The following is a 13,895-nucleotide window of genomic DNA, read 5'->3' on the forward strand; positions in this document are numbered from 1 at the left end:
CTTTGTCCCTCCTTATTGATGCTTAGATAACACTAACAGAGCAGCTAAGAATCTCTTAGAAGATTCATATGAGGCTACAGAACAGGAATGGAAACCCTTTATAGAGGACCTACTTATTTAGTTTAGACCTTATGGCAAGCTAACAAAGTGAAATTATGATTTGTAACAGCCAGGGATTCCCAGACAAATGCAACCAATAATACTATATATGTATTGGTATGTGCTCAGTAATAAGTGGTTATTAGCCAAAAGAAGTACAGAATACCCAGAATATAATCCACAGAACTCAAGAAAGTTAACAAGCCAAAGAGTCCAACTGAGGATGCCTCAATCCCACTTGGGAGGGGGAAAAAAGTAATCATAGTGGAGCAGAGGGAAGGAGGTACTTGAATGGGAGAGGGGTCAGAGAGCAGAAAAGGGGAACATGATCAGGTATTTGGAGGAGGAACAGAAGTGAAGCCCCGAGGGTCAATAGTAAGAATGGAAACATTCAAACTCAGAGGTAGGAGGTGGGGGATCCTCTAGAATGTACCAGAGACCTGGGAGGTGAGAGACTCTCAGGACTCAGAGGGAGGTACCTCAGATGAAAGCCCAACAGTGAAGAGAAGGAACTAGTAAAGTCCACCTCCAGTAGAAAGACAGGGCATCAGGTGAAGGGATGGGGTTGTCATCCCACAGTCAGAAACTCTGGCCCAGACTGTTCCTGTCTAAAGGAATTGCAGGGACAAAATTGGAGAAGAGACTGAGGTCCAGTGACTGGCCAAAATTGGGATCCAGCTCAAGGGGAGGCTTCAATGCCTAACACTATTACTGATGCTATGGTGTGCTTTGAGACAGGAGCCTAGAATGGCTGTCCCCCGAGAGGCCCAACAAGCAGCTGATTGAGTCAGATGCAGGTACTTACACCAAACCAATGGACAGAAGCAAGGGGCCCCTGTGTTTGAACTAGGGAAAGGCTGGAAGAAGTTGAGGAGCAGAAATGCCATATAGAAAGCAGAATTCCATATAGAAAGACCAGCAGTCTCAAATAACCTGGATCTCTGAGATCTCTCAGACACTGAGCTACCAACCAGACAGCATACACTAGCAAATATGAGGCACCCAACACATATACAGCAGAGAACTGCCTGATCTGGCCTTAGTGAGAGAAGACTCACCTAACCCTCAAGAGATTTGAGACCCCATGGAATGGGAAGGCCTGGTGGGAGTGCATCTTGGAGATCGAGGAAGATGAATAGAAAGAGAAACTATTGGAGGGTGACCCAGGAGGGGGATAACTACTAGACTGTAAAAAAAGATTAAAGATAATTTTTTAAAGATTATGAATATATTATGCATGTTTATACATAATACACATGTACAATATATTATTTATATATGGAGTAATAATAAAATAGACAGAAACATGTGTGTGTAATGCATACACACTCACACTCAGACACACAAATGTAGAGTGCAGAAAATCTTCATTGTAAGCTTGGCTGTACTAGCCACGTAGGAAATTAGTGAAACAGACTTCTGGGTGAATCTGAGCAGCTATTTCTGAAGACAACTAGCCGGTGGGTCAGAACACTGAGAACTGGGAAAGAGGCGGGAGACTTTTGAATATGGAAGGCATCTTCTGCATTGCTGGAAGTTCAGCTGGAACTAGCTGTGGAGGAGGAAGGACACTGGTAATGCATACAAGTTGGTTTGCCTTGAATAGGTGCCTGTTTGTTTGTTTGTATTTCATGTTGCTGTTCATGGACATTGGACACTGGTGTCTTCAGTCATCAAATGTGAACTCACACCAGTAACTCACAAGTCTGGTGGTGAAGACATGAAAAGTGATGGCTGCAAGGGTGATGTCATTAGATTTTAATGGGCAAAGCATTAAAATCTCCTTAGATGGGAGAAGAGTGTCTGCTTCCATTGCTCAGAAGGACAGGGCAGAATTTATGAGTTGAGGTCAGTGTTCTCAGAATCGTCAGGATCTACTTATATATTTCTTTTTCTGATTTTCAGGATTTTATTCCTTCCCAATCAAAGCTACCTTGACACTTGTTCAGCTGGGAATTAATGTGTTTTATACTTCTGTTATATACTAGATTAGAATCCAAGTTTGGTTTTCTTTTTTTTTTTTTGATTTTTAATATTTTTATTACATATTTTCCTCAATTACATTTCCAATGCTATCCCAAAAGTCCCCCATAGCGCCCCCCACTTCCCTACCCACCCATTCCCATTCTTTTGGCCCTGGCATTCCCCTATATTGGGGCATATAAAGTTTGCAAGTCCAATGGGCCTCTCTTTCCATTGATGGCCGACTAGGCCATCTTTCAATACATATGCAGCTAGAGACAAGAGCTCCGGGGTTCTGGTTAGTACATCATGTTGTTCCAACAATAGGGTTGCAGATCCCTTTAGCTCCTTGGGTACTTTCTCTAGCTTCTCCATTGGGAGCCCTGTGATACATCCAATAGCTGACTGTGAACATCCACTCCTGTGTTTGCTAGGCCCCGGCATCGTCTCACAAGAGACAGCTATATTTGGGTCCTTTCAGCAAAATCTTGCTAGTGTATGCAATGGTGTCAGCGTTTAGAAGCTGATTATGGGATGGATCCCTGGATACGGCAGTCTCTAAATGGTCCATCCTTTCATCACAGCTACGAACTTTGTCTCTGTAACTCCTTCCCTGGGTGTTTTGTTCCCAATTCTAAGAAGGTGCACAGTGTCCACACTTTGGTCTTCATTCTTCTTGAGTTTCATGCGTTTAGCAAATTGTATCTTATATCTTGGGTATCCTAAGTTTTGGGCTAATATCCACTTATCAGTGAATACATATTGTGTGAGTTCTTTTGTGATTGTGTTATTTCACTCAAGATGATGCCCTCCAGGTCCATCCATTTGGCTAGGAATTTCATAAATTCATTCTTTTTAATAGCTGAGTAGTACTCCATTGTGTAAATGTACCATAATTTCTGTATCCATTCCTCTGTTGAGGGACATCTGGGTTCTTTCCAGCTTCTGGCTATTATAAATAGGGCTGCTATGAACATAGTGGAGCATGTGTCCTTTTTACCGGTTGGGGCATCTTCTGGATATATGCCCAGGAGAGGTATTGCTGGATCCTCCGGTAGTACTATGTCCAATTTTCTGAGGAACCGCCAGACTGATTTCCAGAGTGGTTGTACAAGCTTGCAATCCCACCAACAATGGAGGAGTGTTCCTCTTTCTCCACATCCTCGCCAGCATCTGCTGTCACCTGAATTTTTGATCTTAGCCATTCTGACTGGTGTGAGGTGGAATCTCAGGGTTATTTTGATTTGCATTTCCCTGATGATTAAGGATGTTGAACATTTTTTCAGGTGTTTCTCTGCCATTCGGTATTCCTCAGGTGAGAATTCTTTGTTCAGTTCTGAGCCCCATTTTTTAATGGGGTTATTTGACTTTCTGGAGTCCACCTTCTTGAGTTCTTTATATATATTGGATATTAGTCCCTTATCTGATTTAGGATAGGTGAAGATCCTTTCCCAATCTGTTGGTGGTTTTTTTGTCTTATTGATGGTGTCTTTAGCCTTGCAGAATCTTTGTAGTTTCATGAGGTCCCACTTGTCAATTCTCGATCTTACAGCACAAGCCATTACTGTTCTATTCAGGAATTTTTCCCCTGTGCCCATATCTTCAAGGCTTTTCCCCACTTTCTCCTCTATAAGTTTCAGTGTCTCTGGTTTTATGTGAAGTTCCTTGATCCACTTAGACTTGACCTTAGTACAAGGAGATAGGAATGGATCGATTTGCATTCTTCTACATGTTAACAACCAGTTGTGCCAGCACCATTTGTTGAAAATGCTGTCTTTCTTCCACTGGATGTTTTTAGCTCCCTTGTCGAAGATCAAGTGACCATAGGTGTGTGGGTTCATTTCTGGGTCTTCAATTCTATTCCATTGGTCTATTTGTCTGTCACTATACCAGTACCATGCAGTTTTTATCACAATTGCTCTGTAGTAGAGCTTTAGGTCCGGCATGGTGATTCCACCAGAGGTTCTTTTATCCTTGAGAAGAGTTTTTGCTATCCTAGGTTTTTTGTTATTCCAGATGAATTTGCAGATTGCACTTTCTAATTCGTTGAAGAATTGATTTGGAATTTTGATGGGGATTGCATTGAATCTGTAGATTGCTTTTGGCAAGATAGCCATTTTTACAATGTTGATCCTGCCAATCCATGAGCATGGCAGATCTTTCCATCTTCTGAGATCTTCTATAATTTCTTTCTTCAGAGACTTGAAGTTTTTATTATACAGATCTTTCACTTCCTTAGTTAGAGTCACGCCAAGATATTTTATATTATTTGTGACTATTGAGAAGGGTGTTGTTTCCCTAATTTCTTTCTCAGCCTCTTTATTCTTTGTGTAGAGAAAGGCCATTGATTTGTTTGAGTTAATTTTATATCCAGCTACTTCACCGAAGCTGTTTATCAGGCTTAGGAGTTCTCTGGTGGAATTTTTAGGGTCACTTATATATACTATCATATCATCTGCAAAAAGTGGTATTTTGACTTCATCTTTTCCAATTTGTATCCCTTTGATCTCCTTTTGTTGTCGAATTGCTCTGGCTAGGACTTCAAGTACAATGTTGAATAGGTATGGAGAAAGTGGACAGCCTTGTCTAGTCCCTGATTTTAGAGGGATTGCTTCAAGCTTCTGACCATTTACTTTGATGTTGGCTACTGGTTTGCTGTAGATTGCTTTTATCATGTTTAGGTATGGGCCTTGAATTCCTGATCTTTCCAAGACTTTTATCATGAATGGGTGTTGGATCTTGTCAAATGCTTTTTCCGCATCTAACGAGATGACCATGTGGTTTTTGTCTTTGAGTTTGTTTATATACTGAATTACGTTGATGGATTTCCGTATATTGAACCATCCCTGCATCCCTGGGATGAAACCTACTTGGTCAGGATGGATGATTGTTTTGATGCGTTCTTGGATTCGGTTAGCAAGAACTTTATTGAGGATTTTTGCATCAATATTCATAAGGGATATTGGTCTGAAGTTTTCTATCTTTGTTGGGTCTTTTTGTGGTTTAGGTATCAGAGTAATTGTGGCTTCATAGAATGAGTTGGGTAGAGTACCTTCTGTTTCTATTTTGTGGAATAGTTTGTGAAGAACTGGGATTAGATCTTCTTTGAAGGTCTGATAGAACTCTGCACTAAACCCATCTGGTCCTGGGCTTTTTTTAGTTGGGAGACTATTAATGACTGCTTCTATTTCTTTGGGGGATATAGGGCTGTTTAGATCATTAACCTGATCTTGATTCAACTTTGGTACCTGGTATCTGTCTAGGAACTTCTCCATTTCATCCAGGTTCTCCAGTTTTGTTGAGTATAGCCTTTGGTAGAAGGATCTGATGGTGTTTTGGATGTCTTCAGGATCTGTTGTTATGTCTCCTTTTTCATTTCTGATTTTGTTAATTAGGGTGCTTTCCCTGTGCCCTCTAGTGAGTCTGGCTAAGGGTTTATCTATCTTGTTGATTTTCTCAAAGAACCTGCTCCTTGATTGGTTATTTCTTTGAATAGTTTTTCTTGTTTCCACTTGATTGATTTCACCCCTGAGTTTGATTATTTCCTGCTGTCTACTCCTCTTGGGTGAATTTGCTTCCTTTTGTTCTAGTGCTTTTAGTTGTGTTGTCAAGCTGCTAATGTGTGCTCTCTCTAGTTTCCTTTTGGAGGCACTCAGAGCTATGAGTTTTCCTCTTAGAAATGCTTTCATTGCGTCCCATAAGTTTGGGTATGTTGTGGCTTCATTTTCATTGAACTCTAAAAAGTCCTTAATTTCTTTCTTTATTCCTTCCTTGACCAAGGTATCATTGAGAAGAGTATTGTTCAGTTTCCACGTGAAGGTTGGCTTTCTATTATTTATTTTGTTATTGAAGATCAGCCTTAGTCCATGGTGATCTGATAGGATGCATGGGACAATTTCAATATTTTTGTATCTGTTGAGGCCTGTTTTGTGACCAATTATGTGGTCAATTTTGGAGAAGGTACCATGAGGTGCTGAGAAGAAGGTATATCCTTTTGTTTTAGGATAGAATGTTCTGTAGATATCTGCCAGATCCATTTGATTCATAATTTCTCTTAGTTTCTCTGTGTCCCTGTTTAGTTTCTGTTTCCATGATCTGTCCATTGGTGAAAGTGGTGTGTTGAAGTCTCCCACTATTATTGTATGAGGTGCAATGTGTGCTTTGAGATTTACTAAAGTTTCTTTAATGAATGTGGCTGCCTTTGTATTTGGAGCATAGATATTCAGGATTGATAGTTCCTCTTGGAGGCTTTTACCTTTGATGAGTATGAAGTGTCCCTCCCTGTCTTTTTTAATATCTTTGGGTTGGAAGTCAATCTTATCAGATATTAGAATGGCTACTCCAGCTTGTTTCTTCATGCCATTTGCTTGGAAAATTGTTTTCCAGCCTTTCATTCTGAGGTAGTGTCTATCCTTTTCTCTGAGATGAGTTTCCTGTAAGCAGCAAAATGTTGGGTCTTGTTTGTGTAGCCAGTTTGTTAGTCTATGTCTTTTTATCGGGGAGTTGAGTCCATTGATAATAAGAGATATTAAGGAAAAGTAATTGTTGTTTTTCCTGTTATTTTTGTTGTTAAAGTTGGCATTTTGTTCTTGTGGCTGTCTTCTTTTAGGTTTGTTGAGGGATTACCTTCTTGTTGTTTCTAGGGCGTGGTTCCTGTCCTTGTATTGGTTTTTTTCTGTTATTATCCTTTGAAGGGCTGGATTCGTGGAGAGATAATGTGTGAATTTGGTTTTGTCGTGGAATACTTTGGTTTCTCCATCTATGTTAATTGAGAGTTTAGCTGGGTATAGTAGCCTGGGCTGGAATTTGTGTCCTTTTAGTGTCTGTATAACATCCGTCCAGGATCTTCTGGCTTTCATAGTCTCTGGTGAAAAATCTGGTGTAATTCTGATAGGCTTGCCTTTATATGTTACTTGGCCTTTTTCTCTTACTGCTTTTAGTATTCTATCTTTATTTAGAGCATTTGTTGTTCTGATTATTATGTGTCGGGAGGTATTTCTTTTCTGGTCCAGTCTATTTGGGGTTCTGTAGGCTTCTTGTATGTTCATGGGCATCTCTTTCTTTAGATTTGGGAAGTTTTCTTCTATAATTTTGTTAAAGATGTTTGCTGGTCCTTTGAGTTGAAAATCTTCATTCTCATCCACTCCTATTATCCGTAGGTTTGGTCTTCTCATTGTGTCCTGTATTTCTTGGATGTTTTGAGTTAGGATCTTTTTGCATTTTACATTTTCCTTGATTGTTGTGCCGATGTTCTCTATGGAATCTTTTGCACCTGAGATTCTCTCTTCCATCTCTTGTATTCTGTTGCTGATGCTCGTATCTATGGTTCCAGATTTCTTTCCAAGGGTTTCTATCTCCAGTGTTGCCTCATTTTGGGTTTTCTTTATTGTGTCTACTTCCCTTTTTAGGTCTAGTATGGTTTTGTTCATTTCCATCATCTGTTTGGATGTGTTTTCCTGTTTTTCTGTAAGGACTTCTACCTGTTTGATTATGTTATCCTGTTTTTCTTTAAGGATTTGTAACTCTTTAGCAGTGTTCTCCTGCAATTCTTTAAGGGATTTTTGTGCTTCCTCTTTAGTGTCTTCTGCCTGTTTAGCATTGTTCTCCTGTATTTCTTTAAGTGTGTTATTAAAGTCCTTCTTGAAGTCCTCTACCATCATCAGGAGATATGCTTTTAGATCCGTGTCTAGCTTTTCCGGTGTGTTGGGGTGCCCTGGACTGGGCGAAGTGGGGGTGCTGGGTTCTGATGATGGTGAGTGGTCTTGGTTTCTGTTAGTAAGATTATTACGTTTACCTTTCGCCATCTGGTAATCTCTGGGGTTAGTTGTTATCGTTGTCACTGTTTAAAGATTGGAGCAGAAGCTGTGTTCCACTCACCAGCAGTCTCAAAATCCTGGGGCGGGGGTCGTGGGTAGCTGAGGGTACCCCGGTGCTGGTCCAGCCGGAAGAGGCCTGTGGTCCTACTCAGGCCGGTTTTCTGCTTCCCTAACTAATGCAGTCTCAGGTCCCGTGCACAATTGGATTGGAGCAGAAGCTGTGTTCCACTCTCCAGAAGTCTTAAGATCCTGTGGTGGGTGTTGTGGGTAGCTGGGGAGTGTCAGCTGACCCTGTGCCCCAGCTGCCCCGGTGCTTTTCTGACCGGAAGAGGCTTGTGGCCCTATGTAGGCCGGATTTCTCTCTCCCCAACCAGAGCAGTCTCAGGTCCCGCGTGATTGGACTGGAGCAGAAGCTGTGTTCTACTCACCAGCAGTCCCAAAATCCTGCGGCGGGGGTCGTGGGTAGCTGGCGGGTGTCAGGCAACCCTGCGCTCCAGCTACCCCGGCGCTGATCCAGCTGGATGAGGCCTGTGGTCCTACTCAGGCCGGTTTCTGCTTCCCTAACTAATGCAGTCTCAGGTCCCGCGCGCAATTGGATTGGAGCAGAAGTTGTGTTCCACTCTCCAGAAGTCTTAAGATCCTGTGGTGGGTGTTGTGGGTAGCTGGCGAGTGTCAGCCGACCCTGCGCCCCAGCTGCCCCGGTGCTTTTCTGACTGGAAGAGGCTTGTGGCCCTATGTAGGCCGGATTTCTCTCTCCCCAACCAGAGCAGTCTCAGGTCCCGCGTGATTGGACTGGAGCAGAAGCTGTGTTCCACTCACCAGCAGTCCCAAAATCCTGCGGCGGGGGTCGTGGGTAGCTGGCGGGTGTCAGGCAACCCTGCGCTCCAGCTACCCCGGCGCTGATCCGGCCGGATGAGGCCTGTGGCCCTACTCAGGCCGATTTCTGCTTCCCTAACTAATGCAGTCTCAGGTCCCGCGCGCAATTGGATTGGAGCAGAAGATGTGCTCCACTCACCAGAAGTCTTAAGATCCTGTGGCGTTTGTTGTGGGTAGCTGGCGAGTGTCAGCTGACCCTGCGCCCCAGCTGCCCCGGTGCTTTTCTGACCGGAAGAGGCTTGTGGCCCTATCCCAAGTTTGGTTTTCATAAATGCCAAAATTGTGGATACAAGATGCATGACTTCTTTTAGGTCAAGGAAGTATGTTTTTAGCTATAAGTATATTTCTATCGTTACCGAACCTTAAAATTTGAATTTCCACATTGTCATTCTCTTTCCTGCATTGTCCAAATCAGGGGTGAATGAATAACTAATCTCATTGTATGTGATGGTTTTACAAAATGTTGTAAGGTGTCAGTGTAGACATAGTGTTGCAGAACCTCACTGGATGCAATTGTTCCACTAATAACATTAATAGTAATATTTTGTGAATCACATTACATTTGGATTTTTGGTTCTATCCTTTCAATACCTTAAATATATTTTAATTAGAAAATCAATCCCAGATTCCCTACAATCTGCTCAGAAACTCATCCTTAAAATTCTGTTATTCAAGGATCAACCATAGTGTTCAAACCATTATTAGAGTTTTTCATAGAAACAGAACCAGGAAGAGAGATGGAGAGATGACGGATAGACAGATAAGATACAAGAGTTATTATGGTTTATCTCCAAAGATTCATGTATTAGCTATGTATATATACTTTTAGGGATGATTGTTTGGTATTGGATATCATTTTAGGAGCTTATCCCAGGGGAAGATTAAATCTTCCTGTTTTGCCGGCTGTTAATTGCTTGTAGCTCTTCATCAAGAGGTAGACCCCTCTGACATTTCCTCTATCTACACTGACATGTCAACTGGTATTGGAATTGTTTAGGTCTTGTTTATGTGCCTGATTGTTGAGATTTCCTGGCAGTACCTTTCCTTTCATAGCTTGAAAGCACAGTCTCATAGCAAACTTCCTGGTCATCTCGCACTTACAACTGTCTGGTCTCAAGTATTTTATTATAGCCACAAAATACCTAGGCACAGGGGGTTGTATGTATAATTAAGAGCACTGAAGCAGGAGAATTGCTACAAATTCAAGGCCAATCTGGTCTACATCATGAGTTCTAGGTCAACCTAATTCCAATTTCAACAACCACCTCCAAAAACCCTAATGAGAAGAGAGGAAAAGGATTAATACAGAAGCAAAAAGATTACTTTTAAGAAATTTGGGACATCCAGTCTTTGAAGATGTTGGCAAAACTTTGTATTATAATTCCGAGATAGAATTGTTCCTTGGTCTTAGGGTCAATGACAGATCACATGAAACCTATTCATACCCTCAATACTGTCCATTGTTTACAGTAACAACTTGAAAGGGGGTTGTCATGCCTAGCACTGAGAGTTTTGTCAAATAATCTATAGCTCCCCGGGAATCATTAGTACACCAAGTGGTATAATGATAGTGTGCGTCTGTGTAATTGGAGGTAAATATAAAATAATATGATTCTCTATGGCCTTTTCAAACACCCTTGGTGTAATGTTTATTCCTCTTCTTATATTGTCATCATTCCTTCTCCCTACTTAAAGCCCTACCTTCCTATTTCTTCCTTTATCCCTATCACCTGGATCTAGCTGTTTCCATCTCCAGGACTTCAAAATAGTCCCTGTTCATTTTTCTGGTCTATGCAATTATTCCAGATTCTATGTTCATATTTGAAGACTTGGAGCTAACGATCCAATTTTAATGAAACCTTAATTAGAATGCTTACTTCCTTATGCAACCTTAATACTTCTTTGTTATATAACTCAACATAAACACAGATTTAAAGATTAAAGTATGAACATTTGGGAGAGAACATAATTCTCTATTTACACTACCTGACTACTTTGCAATGAGTTATAAAGGAGTTAGGAAAAAAAAAAGGAGTTAGACAGCAAGCAACAGAGGGAAATTTTATATATGTTTAGAAGAGGATACCATGAAGAGAATGAGTAATGAGGAAGTAATACAATCTCCAGGAAAAAAAAGAAAACCATCCTCAGAATGCCTGGCTATGTTAAAGGCATCTTCCCTCCCTCAAAATAGTGGGATCCTGGGCAAAAAGGAGAGGGAGGCAGAGGACCTAGAAGACAGGACAGCAAAGGCACTACCCCCTTTTTCCTATTCATTGTCACTCAAACAAAGACTGCTATCGTGGCTGTAAATGCTGACCTCACCATTCACCCATTTCCTTTATTTTCAGGACTAGACTTGAACTTCAGACAGACATTCCACCATGTCATCTGCTTCTGTGTCACATTTTTATTTTGAGAGAGTCTTGATAAGATATCCAAGCAGGTCTTGAACATGAAATCCTCTTGTCTCAACCTCCTAAGTGGCTAGAATTATAGACCTGTGCTGTCATGGCCATCTACTATAGGGAGTCATAACTAGAATGTCTATGGCATTCTTTTAATATTTAGCTAATAGAGTTTTGGTGACTTTCAAATGAGTATATTGCCATCTATCTGTTTGTATGCTGTCTTCTGTCTATCTATCTATCTATCTATCTATCTATCTATCTATCTATCTATCTATTTATTGTATTTTGAAAGTACCATTTCTCTGGATACTCTGACACAGCTTATTTTCTTTTTCATTTTTTTCTTTTTCCAAAATGGGGGTCTAGGTGAGGACTGCATATTGGAATTCAGGGAAAGTGAATGCTTAACTTTAAACATAAAATAAAAATAAACCATTTAAGGAAAGTATGAAGAAAGTAGGATGTAGATGAAGGAAAATGTCTGAGGAAAATATTTCCCCTGGTCTGACGACATTATGAGAAAGAGGGAGGATGAAAAAGATTAGATAATCAGAGAGCCCAGTTCTCTGCCTAGTCTCACTTAGATGTAGGAAACCCAGAACCAAGGATACTTATATTTATGACACACTCCTCAAAAGGAAAAATGATACAGAACAAGGCCACGAGTAAGTACCATCTTCTATGAGATGGTAAAGGCAAAGCACACATATAACGAAGCAGAGAAAGACCCCAGAGCACCTCATCCTTGGTATGTAAGATACCCAATTCACTGTGAACTGTAATGAGAAGTGGGTTGCTGAGGGGAGTGCAGTTTTAAAACCTGGGCCAAGTTCCTGAGAGAACAGGCTCCAGAGACAGCAGTAGCTCAGACTACAAAACTACAGATGAGGTTGATTAGGTACCAAAATGCACTCCTGAACAAACTAACCAGTCCATGTGATGGGAAGTGGATCTGAAGCTCCAGGGTATGTTCAACAGACTCCTAATTTGCTTCTTCTCCATGAGAACCCAGCAAACCTCTTTCTCATCCAAATGCCAGGGGAAAGAAGTAGAGGATGAAAAATGACACTGTGTGCACCTTACCAAATTGATCTTACCAATGACAGTTTCAAAGTCTCTAAGAAGAGTCAATGTTTATAAATAGAATGATGATGAAACACAAATACTCTCCTAAGAAATGGCAAATCTAAGTTGTCTTTGTCTCCCAGAGATCCAGAAAGACTATGACAAGGGAAAGGGACAGGGAAGCATTTTCTATGCACCTCAGTGTTCATTCACACTAGAATGTTAATTGGTGTCATCTTGTGCTCATAACCACAGTTGCATTGTTCATGAGCATAATGTCCCCATCATATCCAGAAGACATTCTTTTCCAGAAATCCTCCCCAGCTTCTGGCTTTTACAATCTACAATTTACAATCTACCTTTACTGTTTTGTGACGTTTGTGAGCATTGGTATGCATGTTATAACTGCATCCCATTTAGGACTGGTCCCTTCACAGTTGTTACTGCCCTGTACTTTGACCAGTTTAGAGTATCGGTATTAACCTCTGATAAGGACTTAGAGCTCCATTAATCTATGAAGTAATAGAAATACTTATTTTGAAGTCATTTTGGTAACTATGTTACTCTAACAAAATATTAGTAGTAGGGTTTATGATTCCCCCAGCTATGGGTTCTTGGTGTGGTTTATAGTACCTGTCATAAGTTCCTTCCTGTCAAAGGTGTTGATTATCTCCATAACACTTGTGCCACGATTGCACCGATGGGCATGTCTTGATAGGCCATTCACTATTGTGATTATTATACTTCACAGTGTTCACAGATGGATAAGGCTATTGATAGCAGTCTTATTTGCCTGTATAGCACCTGCTGGTGCTATGTTATCTAGTCAGCAGGAAGGAAGCCACCCAGTACCATTTTATTTTTTCCATGTACTGTGACTGTAGTGTGTGGTGTCTTTAGCAATAGGATTTTGTCAACAAGTTCTAGAAGGCATTCAAGAGCAATGGCAACAGCCTGTATTGTTTTCGGGGATTCTCTGGAACTCTCTTGACTAACAGCTTGACACAGTGTATCCCACACTTGGCAGAGGGGGGGGGTTGTTTGTTAATTTGTAGTACTGGAGAGTAACATTATTCTTCTATGCATGGTGACTTCAATTAAATTATTTTTAAATAAATATATATACTGTCATAAGTCTATATAAGAGTAGATTGTTGTGTTGCTCTTTCAAACATCCTTAGTGTTAGTTATACCTCCCTTGCCCCACCATCCAACCTATCATCCCATTACTCTTCCCATTTAAATCAGTAAGTTGGCACTAGAGAGATTAACTTTCTTTTAAATTTGATTTCATGAAGGAAATATTATAGAAACTGCTTTCCTTGCCCCTTGAGAATCACTTTCAAAGTATTAGATTTACAAAGTAAGTGAACACATTATGAATATTTTTTCAGGAGTGATATCTTTGCTCAATTTGTTATCTGTTTGTTTAATTGTAAACTGAAGAGGAGAATGTATATTTTTTTCAGTGAACAGGCACTTTTTACAGTGACCACAGTATAAGCTTTGTCCAATCACTCACTCACAACATCAGGATTTTCAGTCTGTTCTATAGTTTTCTTCTTTTCTTTTGCACTTGGAGATCCCAGTCTGCACTTTTGTAGGGACCACTCAGTGCTGGCTGCAGTTTGTGTGCATCTGGTAAGCTCCATTACCTGAATCTGCT

The sequence above is a fragment of the Mus caroli genome, unplaced genomic scaffold (genome assembly GCF_978045245.1).
Source record: "Mus caroli unplaced genomic scaffold, Mus_caroli_1 scaffold_2, whole genome shotgun sequence".
In the NCBI taxonomy this organism is placed as follows: domain Eukaryota; kingdom Metazoa; phylum Chordata; class Mammalia; order Rodentia; family Muridae; genus Mus; species Mus caroli.